Here is a 27,412-nt window from a genome sequence, read left to right on the forward strand (position 1 = left end):
GTGCTCTGTCAAACTCTTCACACAGTATCGTATCTCCCATTTCATCTTGATCTACATCCTCTTCCATTTCCATAATATTGTCCTCAAGTACATCGCCCTTGTATACACCCTCTATATACTCCTCCCACCTTTCTGCTTTCCCTTATTTTCTTAGAACTGGGTTTCCATCTGAGCACTTGATGTTCATACAAGTGGTTCTCTTATCTCCAAAGGTCTCTTTAATTTTCCTGTAGGCATTATCTATCTTACCCCTAGTGAGATAAGCCTCTACATCCTTACATTTGTCCTCTAGCCATTCCTGCTTAGCCATTTTGCACTTCCTGTCGACCTCATTTCTGAGACGTTTGTATTGGTTTTTGCCTGGTTCATTTATTGCATTTTTATATTTTCTCGTTTCATCAATTAATTTCAATATTTGTTCTATTACACAACGATTTCCACTAGCCCTCGTCTTTTTACCTACTTGATCCTCTGTTGCCTTCACTACTTCATCCCTCAAAGTTACCCATTCTTCTTCTACTGTATTTCTTTCCCTCATTCCTGTCAATTGTTCCCTTATGCTCTCCCTGCAACTCTGTACAACCTCTGGTTCTTTCAGTTTATCCAGGTCCCATCTTCTAAAAGTCCCACCTTTTTGCAGTTTCTTCAGTTTGAATCTACAGGTCATAAGCAACAGATTGTGGTCAGAGTCCAGATCTGCCCCTGGAAATGTCTTACAATTTAAAACCTGGTTCCTAAATCTCTGTCTTACCATAATGTAATCTATCTGATACCTTTTAGTATCTCCAGGGTACTTCCATGTATACAACCTTCTTTCGTGATTCTTAAACCAAGTGTTAGCTAAAGTTAAGTTGTGCTCTGTACAAAATTCTACCAGGTGGCTTCCTCTTTCATTTCTTAGCTCCAATCCATATACACTCACTACGTTTCCCTCTCTCCCTTTTCCTACACTCGAATTCCAGTCACCCATGACTATTAAATTTTCATCTCCCTTCACTATCTGAATAATTTATTTTATTTCATCATACATTGCTTCAATTTCTTTGTCATCTGCAGAGCTAGTTGGCATATAAACTTGTACTACTGTAGTAGGTGTGGGCTTCGTATCTGTCTTGGCCACAATAATGCGTTCACTATGCTGTTTGTAGTAGCTTACCCGCATTCCTATTTTCCTATTCATTATTAAACCTACTCCTGCATTACCCCTATTTGATTTTGTGTTTATAACCTTGTAGTCACCTGACCAAAAGTCTTTTTCCTCCTGCCACCGAACTTCACTAATTCCCACTATATCTAATTTTAACCTATCTATTTCCCTTTTTAAATTTTCTAATCTACCTGCCCGATTAAGGGATCTGACATTCCACGCTCCGATCCGTAGAACGCCTGTTTTCTTTCTCCTGATAACGGCATCCTCTTGATTAGTCCCCGCTCGGAGATCCGAATGGGGGACTATTTTACCTCCGGAATATTTTACCCAAGAGGACACCATCATCTTTTAATCATACAGTAAAGCTGCATGGCCTTGGGAAAAAATACGGCCGTAGTTTCCCCTTGCTTTGAGCCGTTCGCAGTACCAGCACAGCAAGGCCGTTTTGGTTATTGTTACAAGGCCAGATCAGTCAATCATCTAAACTGTTGCCCCTGCAACTACTGATAAGGCTGCTGCCCCTCTTCAGGAACCACACGTTTGTCTGGCCTCTCAACAGATACCCCTCCGTTGTGGTTGTACCTACGTTACGGCTCCCCACCAACAGCAAGGTCCATGGTTCATGGGAGTACATGTCGTCGTCAAAATTCAGCCTTTTGACTGTGAGAGTCCCACAAGATCTGATGAGTCTCACACTCAAAAGGTTGCATTATGACAACGACATGTACTCATGTCAGATAGCTCTGTATCCTGACAGAATGTAACTTTGCAGTGTCACTTGAAAATGGCCATAAGGCCGAAATTGCAATAGTAACAAAAATATTTTATACAGTCAACGGCGACTGTGATGTCTTTTAAGAAAGATTATATGACTGTGAATCCCAACCATGAGAAGTTAATCAGAAAAAATGAACTTCGTTTACTCGAATTACATGGGACCGTGGGTCACCTGCACAATAGGAAATCCGAATATTCCAGGAAGTCAGTTAAATGCACAAATGCACACGCCATCAGACAAAAAGACAGAAGCGTAGAAGGTATGAGGAAATTTGTGTGGGCAGTTTAGTTTCACCTTTGTTCAAGAGACAATGAAGTCATTAATGGCCTACACCCTTTAGGGAATGATACATGGTGCAAATACACGTACCGGCAATACTTTTCCATAGCGGATGCCTTGAAAGAAACTCTCGAAGATTTATTTAGACACGCAGTCTCCTTTTCCTTTATATTTTCCTTAATTATGTTTCATCATGTCTCTCTATTCTTCTCCTCGCTTCACCATGAGTCTCCCTCATACTCCCTGCTGCCAGCACTCCTATCTTAAATCTTTCTCTTCAATAATGTATTATTCGAGGTGTACCTTTCTAATTGTTTATCTCACTTTTTGTATTAGATGTAGTTTAACATGCCTACTGAAACATATGACTGTAAAATAAGTAGAATGCCTGGTTAGATGTAAGAGAGGGCCTGATGGCCCTAATCTTGCCAGGTTAAATAAATAAATAAATAAATAAATAAATAAATAAATATGTAAGAAATTACCTAATGGCAGCACCCAGAACCCTAGAGAGTTCATCAACAAAGTAATATGCGTCACTGTGTCTAAGACAGTGTTTGTGTTGATTAGTACACTACAGACGGGGATCTGTGATGCAGTGGTAACGTCCGGTGAAGGAGACTACAAGCTACTAACTCCTGAAAAGACTGATAGGAAACATTGGTCGTTTTACAGAGAAGCAAATGTTAAAGTTAGATAAAGAGAGTCTTAGGGTATCAAAAGGAAGTGTTACCGACCTCTAAACAAGGCAAGACATCGCAGACAAGCACGAAAAACAAAACGGCAAAGTGAGATGGAAGAGAATGCAGAGAACCCGTCATGAGATGCATTAACAGCTTTGATTGTTGGTCCCCAAAATTTGCATTTCTTAAGAATAAAATCTACTTTTCTCAGCTTCTACTTGGAACAATTTGTTCCAAATCACAGGATGTACACATTTGAGTAAGGCTCAGACAAGTTAGAGCCTTACACAGAAAAACGTGCACAGGTTTTTTAAAAAAAATTATGACCTTTTTATACAAAACAATTACTATCTTAAAACTACTTTTAGAAATCCCTTGTCGTTAGAAATGTGTAAACTATAGGTCATGTTTTTATCAAATTTTTAGTCTCAATAGTTCCTGAGAAAAAGTAAATTTTATATGAATAAATTTTAGATTGATTAGGTTGGGGATTTTCCTACCTGTCCAAAGCCCCATGCTTATTTCTAAATTTCTTGATGTTAGATAAAGCTAGGAATGATGCTGGTTGATGGTCAATATTGTGCGCTCATTGGGAATCGCATACAGTAGACTAGAGGTTATTCTGTCGTAATAAACTGGTAGCGGATTGACAATACTGTACATGCAAGAAGAAAGTCTGCCAACAATTCAAATTACTGATGTCAACAACGCTCCAGGGTCCACTTCATGTTTCCAATGAAGCACCAATTCAGTAATACGTGTTACAGATTGTCATGCTGTCAACCTCTGAGATATTCCCTTCGTATTTCTTGTGTATTGATTCGCATTTATTCTTTGCCACATGTAAAAAAAGACAGATATCTTAAAAGATTGTACGCCTACATAGTCTGAAAATAGCTTGATTACGACAATCACCGGAAAGCTATACAGAGACCGGATCCAGATACCAGTTGAATCAGTTTCAAGAAAGCCGAAGTGAAAACGTGTTTCAAAATTTTTTGTTTGTTTGATGCTTATTAGTGCAGGCTAATGTCTAGCATCGTTACTTCGTTTCAGTTGAAAACAACTCACTTTCGATTCAAATGTTTCCTACAGTTACCAGAGAACAATCAAATTTTCACATGCATTGTTGTTTACCAGGATTATATGTTTGGAGAACAATGAAACAAAATATGTGATGGGCAATGAAAATCACTCTCTACCCCCGGTAAGGGCAACACAGTTCTCAGAGATTACTAGTAAATATGTTGGCTAAGAACCACTCAGTTTGTGTACAAGAATGCTGCATATGTGAAAAGGTCTTTTGGAGCATATATATAAAGTGCCGCAACTGTGATACATCTACGCCTCCCGGGTGGTTACGAATAAAGCGCAGGCGCTACTCAGACAGTTCCAGCGTGGGCTGTCATCATCGTACGGCAGCGAAAGTTTATAAAATACCATAAAGCGGAACTGACTCACGCTGGAATAGAAGTAGTCCCAGTATTGGTTACAAAGTGTAAATATGGCGCTGTGAATGTCGCACAGACGCATAAATATGTTTTCATATTCAACTGATTAGGATCGGGACGTGGGCAGAAAAGGTCAAACAACTGAGAAAGGCTTAATGTTTATTTTATTATGAGCAACAAGGCATAGACGAAATTCTGTTCAAAGTGTTCAGATGTGTGTGAAATCTTATGGTACATAACTGCTAAGGTCATCAGTCCCTAAGTCTACACACTACTTAACCTAAGTTATCCTAAGGACGAACACACACACCCATGCCCGAGGGCGAGGGAGGACTCGAATCTCCGCCGGGACCAGCCGCACAGTCCATGACTGCAGCGCCTTAGACGAAATTCTGTATATCGCCAGAGTTGCACCTGGTGACAAAAACAGAAACTATTTTTTCTCAGCTTAAGTCGGTTACACATTAACGCACTTTCATATCTTCCACGTTTCCCTACCACACGATAATTACAGCTAGCACTGAACCTCCGTGAGAAGCTGCAGTTTATTGATATCCACTCAATACAACCGTACTCCGCAGGCCACTCTGTGGTATGTGGTGGAGGGTACCTTGTGTATCACTCAGTTTAACTTCTCCGTTTCCTTTTAAGTCCGGTATGGTTGGTGCGAAGAAAGATTGCTGGTAAGCCAGCGTGTGGGCCCGACTTCCCTACTTTGATCATTATGTTCCTCTCACGTGATATATGTAGGAGAAAGCAATATATTGGTTGACTCTTGTGCAAAGTACGATGTCGGAAGTTAAGCAGTAGACCACAGCGTGAAACAGAATGCATCACCAACAGCGTCTGCCACTGGAACTGGCTGGGCACTTCTGTGACGCTTTTGCACTCCTCAAATGAACCTGTAACAAAAGTGCTGATATTCTTCGGGTCTTCTCTACTTTCTTTATTAGTCAGGTCTGGTACGGATTTCATGTTGGCAAGCAATATTAAGGTATTGGTCGAATGAGTGACATGTAAGTTACTTCTTTTGTTGGTGTAATAGACTTCTTAAGGATTATCTTCCAGTGATTCTCAGTCTGGAAACAGCCTTACTCACAATTACTAGCCTTAACATCCCGTACTGTGAAACATGATTTATCCTCCAACAGTATAGACTTCATTGTGAAAATGAATAACATTGTTTATGTTAATTGACGTACAGCTTCAAGTGTTCGTCGATAAAATCAAAAGAGAAAGTCTAGCTACAGAGATATTGAGGCCCCATGCTATTCAACATTCAGTAACTGATCTTAATGCAATTTACTGCTTACACAGGGTATTACAAAAAGGTACGGCCAAAGTTTCAGGAAACATTCCTCACACACAAATAAAGAAAAGATGTTATGTGGACATGTGAGCGGAAACGCTTAATTTCCATATTAGAGCCCATTTTAGTTTTGTCAGTATGTACTGTACGTCTTCGATTCACCGCCAGTTGCCCAATTGAAGGAAGGTAATGTTGACTTCGGTGCTTGTGTTGACATGCGACTCATTGCTCTACAGTACTAGCATCAAGCATATCAGTACGTAGCATCAACAGGTTAGTGTTCATCACGAACGTGGTTTTGCAGTCAGTGCAATGTTTACAAATGCGGAGTTGGCAGATGCCCATTTGATGTATGGATTAGCACGGGGCAATAGTCGTGGTGTGGTACGCTTGTATCGAGACAGATTTCTAGAACGAAGGTGTCCCGACAGGAAGACGTTCGAAGCAATTGATCGGCGTCATAGGGAGCACGGAACATTCCAGCCTATGACTCGCGACTGGGGAAGACCTAGAACGACGAGGACACCGGCAATGGACGAGGCAATGCTTCGTGCAGTTTACGATAATCCTAATGTCAGCGTAAGAGAAGTTGCTGCTGTACAAGGTAACGTTGACCACGTCACTGTATGGAGAGTGCTGCGGGAGAACCAGTTGTTTCCGTACCATGTACAGCGTGTGCAGGCACTATCAGCAGCTGATTCGCCTCCACGGGTACACTTCTGCGAATGGCTCATCCAACAGTGTGTCAATCCTCATTTCAGTGCAAATGTTCTCTTTACGGATGAGGCTTCATTCCAACGTGATCAAATTGTAAATTTTCACATTCAACATGTGTGGACTGACGAGAACCCGCACGCAATTGTGCAATCGCAACACAGATTTTCTGTGAACGTTTGGGCAAGCATTGTTGGTGATGTCTTGATTGGGCCCCATGTTCTTCCACCTACGCTCAGTGGAGCACGTTATCATGATTCATACGGTATATTCTACCTGCGCTGCTAGAACATGTGCCTTTACAAGTGCGACACAACATGTGGTTCGTGCACGATGGAGCTCCTGCACATTTCAGTCGAAGTGTTCGTACGCTTCTCAACAGCAGATTCGGTGACCGATGGACTGGTAGAGGCGGACCAATTCCATGGCCTCCACGCTCTTCTACCTCAACCCTCATGACTTTCATTTATGGGGGCATTTGAAAGCTCTTGTCTGCGCAACCCTGGTACCAAATGTAGAGACTCTTCGTGCTCGTATTGTGGACCGCTGTGATACAATGCTCCATTCTCCAGGGCTGAATCAGCGCATCAGGGATTCCATGCGACTGAGGGTAGATGCATGTATCCTCGCTAACGGAGGACGTATTGAAAATTTCTTGTAACAAAGTGTTTGAAGTTACGTTGGTACATTCTGTTGCTGTGTTTTTATATTCCGCGATTAATGTGATTTGAAGGGAAGTAATAAAATGAGCTCTAACATGGAAAGTAAGCGTTTCCGGACACATGTCCACATAACATCTTTTCCTTATTTGTGTGTGTGGAATGTTTCCTGAAAGTTTGGCCGTACCTTTTTGTAACACCCTGTATATTGATGGTGCTTCTAGTAAAACAAACATTGTTTGCACTAGTGGTACAATATTTTATAGCCAAAAATGACATTTACGATAATTTAGACCCGGGAACGATCTCTCGGGTGTGGCGAAGCTGAGTCTCCACAATATTCTTTGTCGTAGGAGTGCTAGTCCTTTAAAATTCTCAAAAGAACTTCTGTGACGGTTGCGAAGAAGGACATGAAGTACTGGTGGAAATGAAACTGTTAGGACGCACTGTGAGTCGTGCTTGGTTACTGATAGGGTACTTCCACGATAAAAAAGAAGATCCTGAGTTCGAGCCCTGGTGAGGCACGCCGCATCGAAATTGATAGGAATCGGACTATTAATAGCGAAAGTAAATCAATAAAGAATGATAACAATATACGCAAATCAATTTCTGAGGCGGCTGCTATTAGTAAAGAATTAAAATTTTAGACCACGTATGAAAACAAATTCCTAGCAAGACTGCTGCGAGGACGAGCATTCGACGCACATTTTGCATAGAGCATAAAAACGAACCGTTGTCGCAGTTGGTAGTATACATAAAAGAACAAATTCGTAGGCGGCCCAATATTCCATTACAGCGTCTGGAAAATTGTTGCCGAAAGTGCTTATAAGAAAGTAATAGTTAACTTGGCTTTGGATTTTAGAAGAGGTCAATCGTTTAACTGACCAGTTAAAAAATGTTTTCTTCACTTGTTCTTTGTAAAGCATATCTTGAGAAAATTTTAAAACCATACGCTGTTGATTACAAGTTTTAGCTGATATTGGGTGAAGAAATTAATACCGCCATGTAAGATAGCGTGTTTATCAACAACGAGGCCAGCCAACTTTCACGGTAGAAGTAACGCTGCCATGCTTTACGCTTGTGTGCCAGCTAAGCGATTTTTATTATTATCACGAATTCGAAAAATTTATATTCAGAATTGCAGTCTACTTCTGGAAACACAGCAGTGGCTGCCCAACCTCGCAGATGCCGTATAGTTTCAAGCCATAAACCATGATCAACTTTCAGCATCGCAATTAATTAAAAGTTAATTCACGAAAAGAAAATATTTTTATTCCAAATGAATACATTTTCCACCGAATCTTCGGAAGGAATCTTTGGAATTAATGATGTAGATTGCGCGAAGATTGCATCCGTTAGACGCTCTTGATGCCGTGAGTAAATTCGCTTCGAATGTTTATAGAACAAATGTCATTCACCTAGTTGTTCGAATGAAACTAAGGACAGGCAACATTGAGTGACAGAGCCATTGTAAGGCGACCCGGATTAAATCTATAATTATTTACTAAATAAAATCGTTTATAAAATTTATCAGACCAGCTTGTTTTTATTCCGTGTATTGATTTACTTACATTAATAACCGTCCTGTCACTACCAATTTCGAGGCGGAAAAATTCAAATTCAAAAGTGCATATATTTGGGAATGTCCCGCACGTTTTTTGTTCCGCCGCCAGATAGCTCGGTCGCAACGCCACTGGCTATTTCCTTTGACAGCGTTCGGCGCACACAAGCCAGTAACAGCCCAGAGTGCTCGCAGCGAAATCGCGGCGTCAGAAATCGTTTCAGATCACGCGGCGGGATTGCAGCGTTAATTGCGCAGCAGTGCTGGACTGGCAGAAGAAGTAGGAAGTGTCTGCATATTCCGTTTATGAATACGTTAAGAAAGGCAACAGGAGGTTTGGGACTCATCCAATGATTAGTTCGCGGCTGCTGCAGACAGCTTTCGTGACACTGTTCATGGATTTAAGACAGGTTGAAAGTAAAATCATTATTTTAGAATGACTATACAGTCGTTCGATAAACTAGTGGTAAAACAACAGCGGTAGCGTCATCAGTTCATCCTTCCCAGACAGCTAGGTGAAAAGGCAATACAGAATCTGTCACGAAATGCTGTAAAGAAGAGACACAATGGAATTAAAAACATTAGCTTCCTGTGGACATTTATGTCTATTGGACAAGTAGAAAATTTGTTTCGAACGGCTATTTGAACCTAGGTCTCCGATTTCCTAGCCAAATGATCTGATCACTACGCCATCTGCATTCAAGGGTCAGGACAGTCACACTGACTACCCTACTACGCTTCCTGTCCGACCCAAATTCCCAGCCTACACCACACACTACTGATGTAATGCCCCTGCTCGTTAGCCTCGTTACTCATGGCATCTTGCCGATTCCCATAAGGGCTCGAACTTGGTCTGCGCCTGCACAGGGTGGATCATTGGCCGTCATAGTCGTAATTATGTATGTGGTGTCTGTCCCTTCGTGCTTGTCCGAAAGAACGGGCACCACATGTATGTGTAAAATAGTTTGGACAGTTTGTAAATCTGAGGGAGAAGCGGCAGTCTGCTAATGAAAGGGGCCGGATTCGATTCCCGGCCGGTCGGAAATTTTCTCCGCTCGGGGACTGGGCGATATGTTGTCCTCACAGTCGTATCATCATTACAGACGCGAAAGCCGCCTCAAACACACTTTCGTATCGTCTTTCCACTATTGAAATGGCTGCACAGGCACGAAAAGAAAACCAATACATCGAAAATTAAAAAAGGTCTTCCACAGAAAGTGAATACCGAAACCCTCAGAAGAAAGGCGACCGAAAAATGCCAAAATATCTGAAAAACACAGTGTGTGATTTGGACAATCAGATTTCATCACCCAAAGGAGGAAATTCACATAACAGTAGTAGTAGAAACATTTTTCGCTTGGTACTTTATAGACAGTGATGGCAAAGAGCCATGGAAATTCAATTTTTTCTAAGTCTTGGTGGTAACAGCGGTAGTAAACAGTGAATCAGTTTTGTTTCCGAAAGTGAAAGACTGTTCAGTCTAGAACACTACTGAAATTTGTGCTGTTATGTACTTTGTGCATGCAATACAAAAACGCGTTGAAATCAGTGACCGGTAACATAATTTATTCTAGGTATATTTAACTGAATATTTGTCTATTCAGATGAAAGGCATCTCGCCGAGGAGGAAAGCATTTGCTACTCACGGTTATTTCATATTTTAAATGCCACATACGTACGAAAGCGCCACCTCTAGAACCCAGTGACGAAGTAGTTATCAGTGATCTACGAGGTGTATGACAAAAGTTAGGAGAATTCCAATACTGAGAGCGATCTGGCAACGCTGTCTTGCTCTGCTTGTGTACACTGATGTTTTTATCCTTTCCAGATTCTCGGTCTGAGTTTCAACTCTGTACAGCCATCACATGATTTCTGAGAGAGCCGTCAATGAAGTTTCATTTTAGTTGTGTGTTACTAAAATGGAACAACGGAACTTAGAGCAAGGTTATGCCATCACCTTTTACGTTAAGCAGAGGAATTTGTGAGAGTGACGTCAGAAAAGTTCAAACAGGTCTCTGGGGAACATTCCTATCAAGAGCTCAAGGTTTGGCTAGCGCAATTCTTTTCTGGTAGGCCGAGAACACGTTAAAGGTGAATCTCCAGGACAAGCTGTCAACCAAGAGTTTTACAAAGATGTCCTTGAAAGGACCAGGAAAAGGGTAAATCGAGCAGGTCCGGACATTGCAGACAAGTGGATGCTGCCTTATGCCAGCGCCCCACGTCACATAGCCACTTCCGTCACGGAATCGCAGAATTTTCTTACTTCAAAGCGCATTACTGTTGTTCCACAGCACCCCCTCCCCTTTCCTGTTCACCGGATCTGAGTCCCTCTGACGGTTTTCTTTTCCTGAAACTGAAAATTGTCTTCAATGTACGACATTTTGGGACAGCGGAGAGCTTTCAAAAGAATGTGACCGATAAATTAGAGAGCCTAGCAGTTGGAGCCTTTCAGTGCTCTATCAAGACTGACAACAACGTTTCCGACGTTATATAGCTGCCAGAGTGAACTACTTTGCACGGGACAATATTGTCTGGAAAAAAGGATATTATATGCTTCAGCACTCCTAGCACTCCGTCTTCAGGCCACAAGTGGCCTATCGGGACCATCCGATCGTCGTATCATCCTCAGCTCAGGATGCGGATTTGGGGGGGGGGGGGGGGGGGGCGTGTGGTCAGCACACCGGTATCCCTGTCGTTATGATTGTTTTCTGTGACCTATTCTCTCGAGTTGCTCCTCTATTGGCATCACGAGGCTTGAGTGCACCCCGAAAGATCACAACAGCGCATGGCAGCCCGGACGGTCACCCATCCCAGTGCCGGCCACGTCCAACAGCGCTTAACTTTGGTGATCTGACGGGAACCGGTGTATCCACTGCGGCAAGGCCGTTGCCAATAGATGCTTTGATTCATAACAAATCACTCATTACTTTTCTCATACACCTTACATATGATCTCCTTATACTGGTTCGCAACAGACCCGCACAAAACTGTAGAAATACTTGAACTATGCGGCTACCTTCTTAATCATGATACTTTTGAGATATATGTTCCATATTTCAGGGTATTTTTTTCACCTCTTTAGTGAACAATGCCACGTCGAACGAAGCCGGCAGCATCCGTGGTAGGATGCTCTTTAGTGAACAATGCCACGTCGAACGAAGCCGACAGCATCCCTGGTAGGATGACGACAGCTATTGTTGGGGTTGCGAACGTGTGCGCAGTACCCTGGTATAGAGCTTCGAAACGGTCGGCAGTATCACTGGACCTCAGCTGTTGTAGGCAGGCACATTTCTCTTCTCAAGTTATCGTGTCAGTACAGTAGTGTGCGCGGGATCATTGTGTCACATGCAGTGCTGAAAAGCGCTATAAAATGACACAGCGAACTCGTGATAATGTTAGGCTTGTCAATAAGCTCGTAACGTTTTTGTTTTCCTTGTTAGTATTATGAGTTCTGTAGAGTTTCTTTTATCGATTGTCATTTTTAATTTGTAGTTAACTGTTGCCATTTGAGTTTACATAATTTTATTTCATCATCTGGACATAGTGGAGATGTGGACTACAGAGAATCGGAACATCTTCGACATATTCTTTCCTTTGAGTTCAGTAAGGGGTTGACAGCAGAGGAGGCAGCCAGAAACATTTGCGCCGCGTATGAGGATAATGTCATTTGTCAGAGCAGGGCAAGAAAATGGTTTTTCTCCTTTTCAAGAGGATCGTTTTGACAATACTGGCGCTCCACTTTCAGGAATGGCTTCGGGGATTGATAAAGCCCGTTTAAATACATTAATCAGCAATTATTAACTCCAGCGAACTCGAGAACTGGCAAATGTGATGAACAATGATATTCTACCATCGTGTGAACTCTGCATGTAATCAGTAAGTTTCAAGAATCGTGTGTATCGTTACCGCAGCTTTAAGCCAAAATCCCAAAAATCAATGGGTGGCCGTATGTGAGTCTCTGCTTGCTTGTCATAAATTGGCTAATAAACAACACCGACCATTCCTATCATGTATCGTTACTGGTGAAGAGAAACTGTGTCTCTATGCTAATACAAGGAAAAGATAGGAATGGTTGAGCCAAACAGAAAGAAGCAACTCGCCGTACAAAAACCTGTACGCATCCACAAAAGATAATGCTGTGCATCTGCTGAAACATTGACTGTGCGGTGTACTATGAATTGCTTCCTCGGGGTGTACTCACCACTGCTGGCATTTACTGTGAACAACTGAGACCTCCTGCTGACATAGTCCAAGAACAGAGACCAGGAGGACTGTGTTAAATGATTGTACTCTACGGTAACTCACTTCCGAATTCAGGTAGGCTGCACAGAAGTTGGGTTGGGAAGTCATTACGCACCCACCTTAATCATCTGATCTTGAACCCAAAGGATTTCATCTTTCCCGCTGTTTAACGAACAACCTTCAAGGAGTTTCCTTTCCAAATGAGAATGCGCTCCGAACATAGCGAGAGAAGGGGTGCGGTTGTCAGGTTTCGACTGTGCATGTTTCGAAGTGACATCAGCTCTGCTGGCACTGTGGGTCCTACAGCTTCACATCGGTGCGTTTATTAGAAAATGCATCTAAATTACTGTACAAGGGACATAGGTAATGCTGCAAATGATCTGTTAAAGAGGCTGCTTTCCAGAGATCTTTGAGGAGAAAGTGAGAGTTAAACAGTTAGGTGAACAAACTGTAAATTTAAATATAACAAGTGGAGGGACCTTGTGCGTTTCCATATCCAGTGTTATATGGCACCCAGAATATGCATTACACTTCTGGAATGTTTATAATATGAACCTTTATGTAGGTCTGACCCCATTAGTTGTATGGAGATTGCGGCATGGGTGCAATTTTTATATCAAATTGATAAGCAAATTAATTAAACCGACCAACCCACCCACGTCCACCCGAACCCCAAATGACGTCATGTATTTACATCAGCTCCTCCACCTTTCTCAACCCACCCCCTCCCTCCCACCACCTACTCTATTGAGAGGAATTTCGAACTGGCAGTAAATTAAAAATGTCAATGTCCTTTGGGGACTCGAAACCAGGCCCTTCTGGCAGAAAGCCCATTTGCAGCCAGCAACACATGGAAACTGTCAAGGTGCAGGAGAGGAGGGTTAGGTTGCTGTACTTTATTTATTTAGATTGGGAAACTGAAGTGAAGGTCAGTCACAATTATATATATAATTAATCATACAGATCTGTCCTAATTACCCAAACACATGCATAGCGCTACGCAACGACTGTCTAAAGTCGCAATACAGCTCAAAATTGACGACGCAATACAACAGATGTTATCCTTCTAGAAAAAATTGCATAATAGCACACGAAACCATTGGCAGGCTCACTCAAACTCTACACTTCGCCTAAAAGCTGACGGGAAAAGGGATGGCGTGCAAGGTCCTATCTTTATTTATTTCGTGGAAAAATTATTCAACTGACGAGATACTGGTGTCGTAGGAGTTTAGTAAGTGTATCACCTGTAAGCATATAGCTGACAACTCTATCTACCGCCGTTTGACGTCAGAGTTCGCTGCAGATACCTGCTCAACAGTGACCCCGCAGCCCAGGTAATCAAAGCTTGTAAGAGGTCCATGATTAAGGAATTTGTTGTTAGTGCACACGATCAGATGTAATTTCGATGGATTGCTCACGCGCTGCCTGCGATCTGTAAGCTATAAGAGAATCTGAGACCAAAGAGCAGTGTTGACTGCAGTAGGAACTGTGTAGCAGTAGGAGTAGTAGTTGTTAGTGAGCAGTCTGGTGTATCGTGTTGGCTGGGCCGGTCGTGGTGGAGCGATGGCAGATCCTGAGCGTTGTAGTTATAAGGTAAAAGCAGCCTCGCGCATACGTACTATTGTTATATCAAGTCCTATGTAAATGTTTTAAAAATCTCTTAATAATAATCTTTCTCATAAAAAGTAACTTTTGACAACCATTCATTTCAATTTAGAGAATTTACTAATTTCTCCAATCCTTGGTCATCCCGATTATTGAAAGGAGAAATCAGTTGTTTCTTTTTATACATGACAAATCTATCGGGCAGCATTGCACAGAGCTGCGCCAGAAAATTTTTTTATAGGAACAGATATATACGCGATATCCAGCGACCTAATTGAGTAAGATTTTTCAATTTATTCCTAATGAATTTTCAGGGCCATGACGCAGCGCTGCTGACGTCCAAAATTTACCAGTTAAATTCACAGTCAATTATTGAAAGGTTATAAGTGAGTCACATTTTTATTATTGAGAGATTAGTCATTTTTTTATTATTGATAGGTTACACAATTTTCCTGTTGGTAGGTTATACTGAATGTGAACGACATAATTATATTTTTTACTGTTGAGAGGTTTAGGAATTTTTCTGTTTTGAGTTTACACTAAATGTGAATATTATTTATATTATTTTATTTTGTGGGGAGGTTACACTTGTCGACAACAGGGCAGGATCGTATTTTTGTGAATTTCTGATAATTAGTCAGTTATATATCTGCTCTTATTTACACTATTGTTAAAGATAGTTTGCATCTGGCGCAAAGAATTTACTAACTTGTCACTCTTTCTTTGACAGATCATCGGCAATTTATTGCTTTTTATTGTAACTGTATTTGTTCCATTTTGCTTTGGCTTTGTTTAATTTTGTGCTTAGCTTTGATCTGTGAAAATGCCGCGAAAAACTGCTAACAGTTCATCGCGATGTGCAATGAGCCGATTCGAATAAATTGACCGATAATACTAGCGACACTCAGTGTAATAGTGATAATCCTCTAATTACAGATAATCAGTGCACGCCGATCACTAGTAATGATTCTAATCTAAATGATGAGCAAACAAATTCAATTGTGTCCACTGTAAATTTAACGACAATTGATGACGCGGCTCTTTCCGTTACAATGAACGCTGTCAAGTTTGACACGCCTGATTTGCAAAATTTACGTAGCGAACAGATAATTGTATCTAACGAAGGTGAACAATGTACTCAAAGTACCTCAGATTTATTTGATTCCAATGTAGTGACCAACAGAGCACATCCGATTTGCAAATCTTTTCGTGAATCAGACAATAACCTAATTGTTACACAAAATGCGACAAATGCAGATACACCAACACATAACATAGAAAATAGAGGCGCTAATTTTGGCATGGATCAAGTTATGGCAGTATTGCAACAACTTAATGAAAATCTCAAACATTCGAAGAAAGAACAAGACGACAATTTCAAACGAGTTAATGAAACGAACAAACAACTTAATGAAATACAAGACAACCTTAAGGAAAATCTCAAACACTCGAATGAAAAACACGACAGGTCGATCAAACAAATTAATGAGAACTTTAAACAGATTAATGAACAGATTTCAGCCGTTGCCGTGCAATGTCATGATACTAAAGAACAATTACGTGAGGAAATTATGGCTTATGCTAGGAATAGTAGTGAAGAAATTAGATCTGTTGCACAAGAATTAAGTAATACACATGCAGCCACAACCAAATTACTTAGAGACAATGTTCTGAAAACGCAACACAGTTACGCGACGAGTTCAAATCAATGTCACCAGGACTTTCACGCACACTGGATGCGAAAGTAGACACGAAATTTGACCAACAGAACAGCCAAATTGACGAACGTTGTAATCATCACCTACAAAACAGTGAAACTCGTTATCGTAAATTTATACAAGAACAGAATAAAGTAAAGGAACAAGTTATGGAAACAATTATGGCACAGAGACAGGAAGATAAGCGTAAGTTATTTACGAAAGCAAAAACATGCGTAGACAACAACATTGCTACATTATCAGACGAAATCAAACAGTTGAACACCGAATTGCATGATGAAATCTCCGATCTTAAAACAAAAACAGACACACACACACACATTATACTTTCAGACAATGACCAACAGACTTGAAAAGTTGGAACTAATACAGGATCCCGATGCCATCAAAGCAGACGTTAACAAATTAAAGAAAAACCACACGTAAAATCAAAAAACAAATTAATGGTTGTGACACTAAAAATTATGATCCTTAAAGCATTGACTGAAAAATTTGATGAATTGGCCAGTCGTATTGAGGTTATCGAAAATGACAATGACACTAAATCAGACGATACGTCACCAATTTAGTTCAATCAAACACTCCAATTCCAAAACTTACAGCAGACAATCAGTGAGATAGGTTCGTCCAATAATACATTGCGTAGAAAAGTGTCGTCTTTACAGCAAGAAGTGACAGAGATGAAAAATGTTTCAGCCTCCAACACGGCACAGCATACGCCACATTCCTAACATTTCTAACACTCACACAGCCAGTATAATTTTGATAATTTACAGAGAGTACGTGACTTAGATTCCGAACAGTCACATACAAACAGATTATCATTCAATCCTGAACCTGTCCAGACATACAGAGACGATAATTTTGATTACAAGCACTTTCTATCCATTAGGAAATTTAAGGTATTTAAAAGTGACAGAACACAGATTCACCCTATGGATTGGATACAACAATTTAGCTTCGCTTTTCCGCCAACTTGGCCCGTAACACACAAACTTGAGTTTATTTGCAGTTTTTTGGAAGGCGAACCGGCAGCTCGTATGAGACCGATGGCGAGACAATGCTACTCGGTAGAAGAATTTCAGAATGCTTTTCCATCAGCGCATTGGTCGAAGACGACACAGCGCCGAATCAAGGGTGAATTAGTTAGCTTACCGAATTATGAGAACTAAAATTTTCCCACTGTCACGCAATTTTTTGAACACATGGTCCAACAAAACCAGTACTTAAGTGAGCCATACAGTGAATGTGCACTTATCCAATTGTTTATTTCTAAAGCCGGTCGGAGTGGCCGTGCGGTTCTAGACGCTACAGCGTGGAACTATCGACCGTTACGGTCGCAGGTTCGAATCCTGCCTCGGGCATGGATGTGTGTGATGTCCTTAGGTTAGTTAGGTTTAATTAGTTCTTAGTTCTAGGTGACTGATGACCTCAGAAGTTAAGTCGCATAGCGCTCTGAGCCATTGGAACCATTGTATTTCTAAATTACCACGATCGTTAAGAGTATCACTTTTAACAGGACAGCAGAAAGAAAATATTTCGGCACTTGTGGTTCATGGTGTGGGTTCCTCTAGTCATATCCTAGTTCACGAACCACGGGCAACGTATGAGTGGCCAAGTAAGTGGTCCCGACAGTCGGGATGCCAGTTACTTTGGGATAAGGCTGGGCATCTCAAACATATTCTGAGTCGTGGTCACCTTTGTGCTCAGACGGCAAAGACTACCAAATCCACCGGTTAGTCCCTCAACCGTAAGTGGTAATACCCAATGGGACTCGGGGCAAGTAAGGCTAGCAACCTGCTTCCCTGATACTTTAAGTATGATGCTGGCTACAATCAGAGCAAAATGCTTCGGAGGTTTGGAGGTGACGGAGTCCCACCTCTAACCGACAAACCAGGGACTCCAAAGATACGACTTGGCAAAGAAATGGTAATGAGATGGAGAGCTATTAATATCAATGGGGGCTACTCTTGGAAGAAGGTAGAGCTGGCAGAGGGTGCAAGTAAGATAGGGCTGGACGTTTTAGCTGTTAGTGACATTCGGGTAAGGGGTGAGAAAGAAGAGGAAGTGGGAGAATACAAGGTCTACCTGTCAGGAGTCAAAGCAGGAATAGCACAATTGGGTGTAGGGCTTTACATCAGGAAAGAAATGGAACCCGGCGTAGTTGCAATAAGGTATGTAAACGAACGACTGATGTGGATAGATTTGCCAGTGTCTAGCAAGAAAATTAGGATTGTGTCAGTATATTCGCATTGTGAAGGGACAGATCAAGATAAGATGGATAGTTTTTATGAGGCACTCAGTGATGTAGTTGTTAGAGTAAAGGACAAGAATAGTGTTCTGCTCATAGGTGGATTTAACGCCAGAATTGGGAATCGAACAGAAGGGTATGAAAAGGTTATGGGTAAATTTGGAGAGGATACGGAGGCCAACAGGAACGGGAAACGACTCTTCGATTTCTGTGCCAGTATGGGATTAGTAATCACAAACTCCTTTTTTAAACATAAGAACATTCACCGGTATACTTGAGAAGGCAGGGCCACCAGATGTGTCATTGACTATATAATAACAGATCAGGAATTGAAAAAGGCTGTGAGGGACACACGTGTATTCAGGGGATTCTTTGATGACACTGATCATTATTTAATCTGCAGTGAAATTGGGATTGTGAGGCCGAAAGTTCAGGAGGTCAGGTCCATATGTAGGAGGATAAGAGTGGAGAAACTTCAGGATAAGGAAATTAGGCACAAGTACATAACAACGATCTCAGAAAAGTACCAGTTAGTTGAATGTAGTCAATTACAGTCATTGGAAAAGGAATGGACAAGGTACAGGGACACAGTACTAGAAGTGGCTAAGGAATGCCTTGGAACAGTAGTGTGTAAAAGTAGGATGAAGCAAACAGCTCGGTGGAATGACACAGTCAAGGCAGCCTGTAAAAAAGAAAAAGAAGGCGTATCAAAAATGGCTACATACTAGAACTCAGGTAAACAGAGAAAGTTATGTTGAAGAAAGAAACAAATCCAAACAGATAATTGCAGCATCCAAGAAGAAATCTTGGGAAGACTTTGGAAACAGGTTGGAGACTATGTGTCAAGCTGCTGGAAAACCATTCTGGAGTGTAATTAGCAGTCTTCGAAAGGGAGGTAAGAAGGAAATGACAAGTATTTTAGACAGGTCAGGAAAACTGCTGATGAATCCTGTGCATGCCTTGGGCAGATGGAGGGAATATTTTGAAGAGTTGCTCAGTGTAGGTGAAAATACGATCAGTAATGTTTCAGATTTTGAGGTAGAATGGGATAGGAATGATGATGGAAATAGGATCACATTTGAGGAAGTGGAGAAAATGGTCAATAGATTTCAGTGCAATAAAGCAGCTGGGGTGGATGAAATTAAGCCGGAACTCATCAAATACAGTGGAATGTCAGGTCTTAAATGGCTACACAGGATAACTGAAATGGCGTGGGAGTAGGGGCAGGTTCCATCAGACTGGACAAAAGCAGTAATCACACCAATCTTTAAACATGGAAACAGAAAAGATTGTAACAACTAGAGAGGTATCTCTTTAATCAGCGTTGTTGGTAAAATCTTCTCAGGTATTGTTGAAAGGAAAGTGCGAGTATTAGTTGAGGACCAACTGGATGAAAATCAGTGTGGGTTTAGGCCTCTTAGATGTTGTCCGGACCAGATCTTTAGCTTGCGGCAAATAATGGAGAAGTGTTATGAGTGGAACATGGAATTGTATCTAAGCTTAATAGATCTCGAAAAGGCATATGACCGGATTCCTAGGAGGAAGTTATTGTCTGTTCTACGAGATTATGGAATAGGAGGCAAACTTTTACAAGCAATTAAAGGTCTTTACATGGATAGTCAGGCAGCAGTTAGAGTTGACGGTAAATTCAGTTCATGGTTCAGAGTAGTGCCAGGGGTAAGACAAGGCTGCAACCTGTCTCCACTGTTGTTCATATTATGTATGGATCATATGTTGAAAACAATAGACTGGCTGCGTGAGATTAAGATATGTGAACACAAAATAAGCCGTCTAGCATATGCGGATGACTCAGTTGTGATGGCAGGTTCGATTGAATGTTTCCAAAGTAATATTTCAGAGCTAGATCAGAAATGTAAGGAGTATGGTATGAAGATTAGCATCTCCAAAACGAAAATAATGTCAGTGTGTGGCGTCGCAACTAGTGCGAGCGCACAGTTTTCTATCAAATATTTACTGTGAAATGTAGACAGACTGTAAAGTAGCCATCAGATTAGCATATGTGCTGTAGCGGGCAGATTACCGGTGTCCGTTCGTCTGACGTCACGACCATATGGCATGTCTGTACCGTGAGAATGTAAGACCTGTGCGCTAACTAGCCGCGTGTATAACGTGGAACTTTCATCTTTAATAACTTCTAACTGAGGAACCTGAGGAAATTAAAAGTTAATATACTAGTTTCTGTTATGAATAAAAATAAGTCATCCAAATTTGAGCTTTGAAACCTGCATATTTTGGAAATTAGAAAAATCTTACAGAAAACGCAAATTTCTACAATTTTCGAGTCTAAATAAATACCATTATGTATAGATCACCTTCAGTGACCATCCAACTATGAAACAAAATCACCTTCCGTGCTTTTGTATTTATTTTGAGAATTTTACTTTTAGAAATTCACCTATAACTTTGTTAAAACCATAAATGTTTTGAATTTTTGTGAACAGTTATTTTATATGAGTAGGTGAGAGTGAATGAGTGTGCCTGAGTGAATGAAAGAGGGACATTCGCCATTCTTTGCAAGTGTATAAAATCTAGGTTGGAACTCGCAAGTGTTCAGACGATGTAACCGTGGGAACAGAGTCGCCAGTGGTTCCCCATCTTAGTGAATGTCGGATGTCCAAGAGTGTATGGTATTGTACAAGCAGCCAGAACGTTCGCGAGTATTTAAATAATTTCTGGAAATAAAGTAAAGTCTAGTTTTCCTTTCGGTTTGTTAAATTATACAGTAAATTTTGTGTAACAAGAAATCATGACGTAAATGATTCAGAAGTCATGACTGGTGCGTGCTAGATTTTGGCGCGAGGCGCACCCAAAGAGTTAATTCTGATTGGCTGTGTGATGTGTGAGCCAATGAGATGCGAGGACGGTTAGCAGACTAGGAGAGTGAGTCGCGAGTGGATGAGGAGTCGCGAAGGAACTGTGATCGAGAAGAGACATGCTTGATGTGTCCTCGCGAATAATGTGTAAAATGAAGTCATAAAACGGCTTCATCGGTTCGGTACTGTGCGATTTGAGACTGGAAGAGTCCAGTAACGCGTAGTGTGAGTTTGAGCGAGTTGTGACTTTTCGTTCCGCGAAAGACGCGAGTAACTTTAATAATTAAAAGCGTGGCGGTACTTCGTAAACTTTTACTAAGTGCTTATGGCGAGCATTAACGTTAAAAAACGAACTATTATTGAACATCGACTGCAAACGTGTATGTTAGAAAATCGTCTGTGTTGCAGTTAAGTAAATTCCGTAACTTTGAAAGCTAATTCTGGCGGGGTTTGAGTGTGGATAGAATTGTGAACTGAACTTTCTTCAAACGTAGATTAGCGGGCTGATGATCAGGCTTAAAGACAATAAAGAGCTTAAATAGAATTACCAACTTCGCGTTCTCGTTTGAGTAAACAATTACTACCATTCCAATAACTCAATTTATTTAGGAAGATTGCTCATAGATTGTATTTCAGCAAACATGTATCGCGGCCTCCGGTGAGCGGCTATTAAATTGCAGTTTCTTCAACACTGCTTTTCTGCAATTTTTCCAGTAGCTGCTATCAGGAGAGGCGAGTGCAGCAACTACCTAAGAAACGAGGTAGGTGGATTTTCTTTCAGGGAAAGGAAACTGCGCGAGAAGAGCCTGACCCGTCGCAAGTGGTGCATCGGCCGGGAAATAAAAATAGTAAATTCCAGTGAATTTCAAAAAAAGCAGTAGTGACAATTACCGGACAATACAGAAGTGCTCGCTATGTGTAGGAACTGTGTAGCGTACAAATTGATATCGCCACGTGAATAGGAAGGACAGTGAAAGTGTCCGTGAACTGTAATGTGTTGTACGGAACGGAAGAATTTTTCGGTGACTACGCGCCGATTGGAATAGCAGTCTACGACGGCGTCTGGCAGACGACGAGCTACGGAGACTACGCAGAGGCGACGACAGCAGTGGCAGTTGGCAGCGCTGATTCGAGCGGGGGCCCGGAAACTGGTACAGCATTGCAGTGTATGGTGAACGGACCCGCAGTTTCATCTAGCAGCAACGCAGCACGCCGAAGCACAAAGTTAAGTACAGTGCTTTTGAAAACTTTGTGTGTTTGTGGAGTCAAACTGAGAAAAATGGCTGAGTTTCAACCAAGTGACAAAAAGGCGGAACTAAGTTGTGATAGTGGGATGGAGACAGGGGAAAATGACCCCATGAATTTTAGTTTAGACGTGTCTCAACCCAATTTCAGTAGTAGTTTGACTGATTCATCCTATGTTAATTATAGTTTGGAGTCAGATCCAAATATGTCAGTGCCCAGTGAGTTACAGTTACCCATGCCGGTAGTTAATGTTAATAGGGACATTGTATCAGCAAATGAGGGGGCGAAGGATAATGTCGCCAGTATGCTGATGAATCTATTAACTAAGATGAACGTGTTGGATTCCAATATGTCAAGTAAGATGGATTCCAGTATGTCAAAAATGGATTCCAGTATATCAAAATTGGAAACTAATATGTCACAAATGGATTCAAAAATGTCTAAATTAGGATCTGATTTAAGTAATGAGATGACTAAAATGGGCGCTGATTTAGATTCCAAAATATCCGATCTCAGAGACTGTTGGAAGCAAGATTTAGCAGTGCTCAGTAGTAAAGTAAATGGTGAAATACAGCAGGTTAAACTAGAATGTACAGAAAATATTGTTCAAGTGCAAAGTGAATTGACGACACGAATCGAACAGGTTACTGAGGATCAACAGCAATTTAAATCCCATGTTGATGCAGAATTAGATAAAGTATGTGAGCACGTAAAAGTGGTAGAGAATTCCAATGAAATTAATCATGCCGCCTTAGAATGTAAAGTAAATGATACCAAAATTCGGTGTGAGAAACTTGGAGAGCAAGTTGTAAATAAGGTCAATAATTTAGAGACTCACATAAGCCATTTCAGTGAAAGTGTGAATGAGCAACTTTGTGGGCATGAATGCAGACTAACCAAAGTAGAACAGTGTGTTTCTAACCATAGTGGTAGTATAATTTCCAGTGGAATAATTGAATCTACCGAGGTTGCGTATGTTACCCACAGACAGTTTTTAAAATTTGACCCAAGTAAGAACATGCACCCCAGAGAATTTTGGAACGATTTTGAAGACGTTTTGCCGAAAGTATGGAGCGATAAACAAAAGATAGGCTTTATCACTTCAAATTTGATGGGAGAGGCCAGAGTATGGGGGAATTTAGCCTCTGAAAAATACGCGAAATTGTCAGAATTTAAATTAGCGTTCTTTGAGGAATACTGGGGAAAGAGAAAGCAGATGGATGTTCTTAATCGGTTCTGGTCGGGAGAGAAGTATGACCCCAAGAGAGAGGGCATCAAACGATTTGTTCAAAGGTGGGTAACAACTCTGTCCTATCTTAGTAATAAGTTAGAAACAGAACAGATCATATTAGGGGTAGAAAATAAGCTACCGTGGAACTGGAAAACTAAGATCATATCTGCGCCCCGAGATAACATTGACAAGTTCGTACAGTATTTAGAAAGGGTTGAATCCGTCCAAAAAGAAGAAGAAAACATGAGGAGGGAGCATCGCCCGCCTGCTAGGCAGAATGACAATCGCGCGGATGTAAACATTAATAGGATGGGTGTTCAGAGAGGCGGCGGATACCGTGGCAGTTCACGTGGTAGAGGAAGAACATATGTTAACAGGTTCAATGAACGCGAGCAGTATGACAGCGGCCGACAGATGTCAGGAGGTGAGGCGGTCAGCTGGAGGCATAGTGATGACGCACCGCGCTCGGAAAACCATTAATTGTCTACGAGTGTGCTGGCGATCGTAGGCAACAGCGTTTAAAGTTAAATCCGCTGGCAAAACCATTCATAAGAAAGCAGCCTGAACGACCACCTAACATAAATGTTGTTGCTACAAAATTTAGGGAGGATAACGTAAAACAGACAGAGATAGTAGCTTTAAGTCAAGTGGAGGTTAATGAACCAATTAACTGTAAGAATAATCATAAGAAGCCACTTATTGAAGAACTAAGTACTAGTTATAAGGGTAATAATCAGAAAGACATTATGCACAGTAAAACTAATGAAGAGCTGTCGGATAGGGGTGAGAACAGTAATAATGGCAGGGTTGTGACTGTGCTTGATAAGATAATTGATGTTGTAGATAGTTACGAAGAAGAGGATAGATTAGAGGAGGAGGTAGAGGTTAATGACGACGCCTTGGATAGGGTCGTAGAAAAGGAGGTTAATGAGAAAGAGGGGGAAACATTGGAAAAATGTTTTGACTTAGCAATAGTGGATAGGCTAATAGGAGCTGCCACTAGAATTGAGGGTGATAATAAGCATGAAATAAACCCTGTAAGTGTGAATGTGATTGCCACCCAAAAGACAGGCTTCGAAAGGAGAGAAATTGTGCAAGATTTATTGGAGGAAGCAGAACCCAAAATAAATAAAGAGTACTTAGGGCAACCGATAGTAGAGCTAAGAGTATTAAATGAACCAGTTAAATGTTTGATAGATACTGGATCGGAAGTCTGTGCAGTATCCCAGAACTTGGTAAATGAACTCCCTAACAGTAAACAGATTGTTAAGATGCCAGTAAGTGGCTTGAACATTGTAGTAGCAACCGGTAAGACTAAGAAAACAGTAAAACAGGAAGTGTTTCTACCCATAGCATTTAAGGAAGTAGAAATAAGACAGAACTTCTTAGTTATAAATGGACTGAGTGTAGACATATTGGTGGGGGCTGACTTTTTGAATAAATATGAAGGATGGGTGAATTTTTCTACCAATGATGTTATGGTAAAAATTAAGGGTAAACTAATTACTATACCTTTCATCGGTAAGCAGCTATGTGAGGATCCTGAGCAGAATGATTTTCCTATATGTATTTGTAAAACAGAGAAATTCTTGGAGGGGAAGTTTACCGATGAGTACGTGGGCCCATTTAGAATCGTAGAGAAGCCTCACCCAAATGCTTATAGACTGGAGTTTGTGAAATCACATAAGATGTTAGGGCTTAGGAACATTGTGGATTTGAAAAGATATGTTCAAAAGAGAGACGTGGCCAGGAGTGAGTAGATACCTCAGAGAGCTTTGCACTCTTTGCAGAGCTAAGTGCGTGACGAGCACTAGGTCTCGAGTCGTTTGACAATATTTCTTCCACTTTCTTTTCCGTATTGTCAACCTACCTCTTCTTTCATTCAGAACTAAAATTCTATCGTCTTTCCTTCTTCTCTATCGTAGTTTTTAAGTGATAAAGTGTTTAAGTAATGAGTAGGAAAGAACCTCAGTGCAGTATAGGTTAAGCGTAAGGAATGAGTGTAAGAGAAAATCAAAAAGGATTAAGATACCTCAGATAAGTAATAAGTCTCAGTAAAGTAAATGTTTGGCCTAAGGTGTGAGTAATGCCCTTAGAAAGGTAAAATAACTAAGAAATGTAAGAGCCTCAGAAAATATGGTGACGAACATTGAAGCTGTTTGTTAAGTAACAGAACGATATGTTAAGACGTAGCATTAAGCTAATGTTTAGGAAAGGAAATGGAGCAGTACAGCAAAACTGTCTGTTCAATGAAGTCAGAGCCTCAGGAGGTGATTTAGTGGTAAAATGAGTAAAGGTACAGTGCAACAAGGTTGACTGTCAAAGGGGTAAAGGAAGTTAAGTTAAAGGGACAGTGCAGCAGGACTGACTGTCAAATGAAGAGAAATATGTGAGAAAAGGAGAAAGAATGAGCATAGTGTTTGGCTAGCTCGATATTAGGAAAAAGTGAGGCTACGAAGGTGAGTAAATAAAAAGCTTAATGTTGGTAACCAGAGGTGGCGTTTGTTGGTAAACAGAGGAGATGTTTGTAAACAAAAGGAAGTGAGGCTACGAATGTAAACAGAGCTGAGGCGACGTTGGTAACTCAGGAGGTGGATGTATGTTAGAAAGTATGGGTAACGAGGTTTCGCAGATTAGTAGGAAACGCTTTAACAAATACTAACCTGAGTGTGTGAAGTATGAGTATGAGAGTTGTAAATTAAACCCGAATGTGACTAGAGAAAACCTGATGTTGACAAGAAATTGAAGTAACTCCAGATATGTGAGATGAGGAAAGTACCCATGACTTCGATTCCATTTTTGACCAGAGACACACAAAGCTCCCCAAGTTTGTCGTAGAGATTAGTATAAGGATTGTAGTGTTGATAAATGAATAAGTAAATATGTATTTTTCAGTGTTTAATTTATGATACAGGACTACAGGAGATTGCCTGGAGACAGAATTGTAATATTGATAATTTTGTGTATATTTTATATTGTTGTGTATTGTACAGGAACTGGAGAGTCACCAGTGCTGGCGGAGATTTATTATGTATTTGTGAACTATTTGTAGGAATTGTTTTTCTTAGTATTTCTTATGTAACCATAACTTGTTTGATTATGAGATGAAGAAGTAATTAAAGAGTAAATGTGCCACTTCGGTACTGCATTAGGAAAGTCAATTCACTTTTCATTTAAAAAAAAAAAAAAAAAAAAAAAAAAATTTGAAAATTGTACATACTGTAAAGTAAATTTTATCAAAAATATGAGACTTTAGAGTCAAGCAGATAGCGCCATTTATCGCTGCTGTAGGTTAAGACGTAGCAGTTAGAAAGGGAACTGAGGCCAGCTGATGTTTCAGGTGCGCCGAAGTAAACAGAGGTGGTAGCACGAGACTTGAAATGGACCTCCCAAGCAGGACCCGGTCGAACTACGAGTGCTATCAAAATCTTAAGTGTAAGTGGTAAAAAAGTGACGCTCACCATAGCGATAGTAGTGTTAGTGTGCGTGTGACGTACATCAAGATAGTATTTAGGTTTGTTTTCTCTTTCAGGAATTTGTAAATAGAATTTTGTAATCTGAAAAATTTTTTTTTGAATGATGATAAAAGTGCATGTTTAGATATAAGATGTTTTGTAGGTCGTCAGCCCTAGGTATAAGTGGATGATTGATGTGCAGGAACTATAAATGTTAAATAGCTGTTTGAGTAAATCTTTAATAGAA

At 40.8% G+C, this 27,412-nt stretch overlaps 1 protein-coding gene and 1 pseudogene across 2 annotated transcripts in view; both read right to left on the reverse strand.

Moving 5' to 3' along the window:
- The window catches only part of LOC126354714 (diuretic hormone receptor-like), a 1,166,839-nt gene that overhangs the window by 40,599 nt on the left and 1,098,828 nt on the right, over window positions 1-27,412 (reverse strand). The gene's annotated exons all lie outside the window — the stretch shown is intronic.
- Window positions 11,358-11,475, reverse strand: LOC126356578 (5S ribosomal RNA; annotated as a pseudogene).

This window comes from Schistocerca gregaria, chromosome 3, assembly GCF_023897955.1.
Source record: "Schistocerca gregaria isolate iqSchGreg1 chromosome 3, iqSchGreg1.2, whole genome shotgun sequence".
NCBI lineage: Eukaryota > Metazoa > Arthropoda > Insecta > Orthoptera > Acrididae > Schistocerca > Schistocerca gregaria.